The following is a 3,856-nucleotide window of genomic DNA, read 5'->3' on the forward strand; positions in this document are numbered from 1 at the left end:
GGGTATGTTGAAAATGACTATCGCATTTAAATTTAGGGCAAGCGAGTAGGTTTCCGGATATTAAGCAATGTAATTCCTTATGTTATCACTGGTGGCCATTTTGTATGTGTAATCGTATACATATTTTTGACACACACTCCCCACCTCCACATGGACAAATGAAATATTTCTCTCTCCTTATTAGTCCCTCGACAAAGGAATGATAGAACCTAGTAATTCACTCCCATTTGTTTGTTCACACTTTTCTCAATAATCACACTTTGGATTTTAAAAAATTTTTGCAGAAACATTAGTCATGGTGAAAGTAAATTTTTGCCAGAACGGATTTTCTGGGATAATTCTGGTTGTTCCCTAGGGGATATTATAGGGGTAAAATTGCCCCCAAATCATTTATTCATTTATTTGTTCGCACTTTTTTCAATAACCATACCTTGGATTTTTTTTAAAATTTTACACAAACATTAGTCATGGTGAAAGTTAAATTTTTCACTTGTGGAGGAGGGGGGGGACTCTGCATGCTTGGTTTGTTTCTCTCTCTCTCTCTCTCTGTTTGTGTCTAACAAAATGGTATGCGGTAATGCAAATGTAAGAATCATCTAGTAAAAAAATGAAAAGCAAGGTAAATGGTGTTATGCATAACCAAACAAAAGGGAGCACTAAATAACACGATGATACATGAATACACAGGAACATGCACACACACACACACATTCTGTATCGACTGCTCTCTCTCTATTAGAGTTGGGTCGATTCCAATATTTTTTCTGATTCTGATACAATTACTGATTCCATATTAAATTCCCAATTCCGATAGTTATCGATTCCATTCTTTATAAATCTTTAAATATTTAACTATAAACTTATTTTTCACGATTACTGTAAAGACACATGTTAATTATGCAGATATTTTCTCAAACATAAAAATACACTTGTGAGGAATGATCTATCGAATTTAGTTTTGCTAATAGATTAAATTCAATAGATATTCATTATTTTATTATTACTATCAGCAGTAGATTTTTCTTTAAAGAAAATCAAATAAAAAAAAAACAAAAGAATCATTTTTGGCATCATAAAATGCCATAAATTTTTCTGATTCCAGTACCAATGCCAATACCCCATAAAGTTCTAATTTTTTCGATTCCCAATTCTGATTAATTGTCCCAACACACACATCTATATATCAGTCTGTCTATCTTTGTCTGTAATGGATACCTTTGCGGAAATGGTAGTGTAACTATTAGGTACTGCATCAAAAATGCAATTAAAATAATGTAACTAATAGGCTTGATATTCTGAACGAATAGAATGAAGCAACCATATTGAATTGAATGAAGTATTCTTTAGTATTTGAAAAAATTGAAACCTAGAATGATGGAATATGTCTGTTCAGCCAATGGAAGTATTGGCATGAAATTAACAGGGAGCGATCATCATTAGATAAGGCAATGCAATATGTTTACATGTTGGAAGCAAGTCGAATGAAATAATTACGGTGAATCACAATCAGCATAGACTCTGAAATAATGACTCCAGTGATAACTGGGGTAGTGAAAGTAGTAAATAAAAAGTGAGCTACTTTGCTACCACTTCTAAGGATGTCAGTTAGAAGAGTGAATTGGAGCAAAGATTATAGCAATTTACAAATTGTAATGAAACAGAAATTAGTGATGGAAAACATGCATGAGATACAGATTAGTGTGGCCATTTTGAATTTGAGTCTGGCTCCAATGTTTCTTTTGATATCATTTTGTAGACAGGAATAACGGATCCTATTTTACTATTGCTAGCATAAATATTATATTTTAATTAATGAAAAATTCTTATTTATTATAAACAGAAATACCATAGGTATTAAACATAACATTAAATTATATGGTGTAAATAAAATGGAAAGAAACTGAGACATGTACATGCGAGTATTGTTTTTTTTTGTTCCTAAACTGTTCACTTCTTGTAAGTAAAAAGAAAAAAAAAATATTCGAGCTGAGATCGAAACCAAAACCTAAAGGCAGTGAGTCAAGTATGATAACCATTACACCAGCTTGAGATGACTTTTAAAGAATGTTTTTAAACCAACTCATACTTAACATGAGGAAGCTGTCATATTTCATGACTGCGCATGCAGTCATGAAACAGTTGAAAACAGATAAAAATTTGGTGGCCTTCCACATACCAATTTTTACCCCTTAGCATCCCTTTTTTTTCCAGAATGAAAACAGATTAAAGTTTTCCACATATCTGAATACTCTATATACCAACCTTCAAGTCTGTAGATCAAAACATCCATCGAGTATATAGGTTGAGAAATGTCCTCACATACACACACTCATTTTTATAGATATATAGATAGATTATATTATTGAGATAAACACAAAATACTAAATCAATTTTGTTATTGGCAAAAGATTGATAAAAATATTGCATTATTAAGAGTAAATTGGATGTTTACTAAAAAAAAAAAAGTGAAAATACAAGGTGTTTAAAAAAAATGTACTGTAAATGTGCTGTTTTGTGACATTTGCGGATTCCTTGGTGCACGTTGTCAGCATTCTCTAGACAATAATGGTCATTAATTTAAACATTTGCAGACATAATTCTTCAATTACACTTGTCTTCTGTATTTGAAGCCATTTCATTTCACTCTAATTTCATATATAAACGTTTTATTGTCATTCGAAGTGTGAGTACATGTTTTAGACACTTTGTAGAATTGGTCAAATTAGAGCAAATTTCAAAAAACCTATTTAACTACTTTTTTTTTGTCAATTCCTTTTCTTTGAGACAACGTCCCTCATGTTATAGAGCATGCTGTCATCAGCAAATATACCCATCTTGGAGACAATTTTATCAGAGAGATCATTTATGAATATCAGGAATAATAAAAGTTCAAGGATAGATCCCTGTAGCATATCCGGATTCGTATTATGTTGTTTTGATGTACGGCCATCGAGAATAACCTGAATTTTTCTCTTGTCTAAGAAGGATTTGATTATATTATGTATTCATCAAATAATTTCATTTTCATGAGAAAACTCATGCCAGATCCTCTCAAAGGCCTTAGATGTATCTACAACTACTGCCCTAGCCTCCCCTGCCTTGTCCAATGCATAGTTGGTCAGCGGTATTTGCTTTGAAATACCACATTTAAAAATGTGTACGGCTTTCTATTCCTCTCTGTTTCACTTTTTTAAACGTTAAAGGTGAGAAATTCTATTTTAATTCTTTATTTTTGATTGCCTTGTATATTTGCTTTTTGAGGGGAAGAAGGCCTCTTTCGATCTTTCAAGAATAGGTACAAAGATTATTTAAACATTAAATAAATACTTAATATGTGTGGTTTGCTTCTTTTTTAACTTATGCAGGGGCGTAGAAATAATTGGTATACAAAATATTCTCTAAGTATTAAAAGAGTATAAAGGGAAAGAGAGTTTTGTCTTATTTTTCTTATTGATTAGTTTCGTTTCAATGATTTTAAGTAGTGAATAAGAATTCAATTTTGGTGCAATAATGAGCTGGTCAAACCAGCTAGTTTAAAAGATTATTTCTACTATTTCTCTGTGATTACTTAGTAGTATAGTGTCAAATAAAAATCATATCAATAAAAATGCAATAAACGAATGCAAATTCTTGTTTTAGTAATAAAAAGGAGAAAAGTGAACAGGACCAAAAAAAGCAGTGCATAAAAAGAAACAAAATAGAAAAGTATTTTATTTGTTTGTTATGAAAAACAAAAATGATAGTATTGTAATTGTCTTCTGGCAAATCAATATTATTTGATGAAGTCAACCAGTGTAGATATACAAATGCATGAATATAAAGTTTTTTGTGAAGAAATAACTTAAAAAAGAACAAA

Source organism: Euprymna scolopes, chromosome 9 (assembly GCF_053919585.1).
Source record: "Euprymna scolopes isolate OS-2025 chromosome 9, ASM5391958v1, whole genome shotgun sequence".
Taxonomy (NCBI): Eukaryota; Metazoa; Mollusca; class Cephalopoda; order Sepiida; family Sepiolidae; genus Euprymna; species Euprymna scolopes.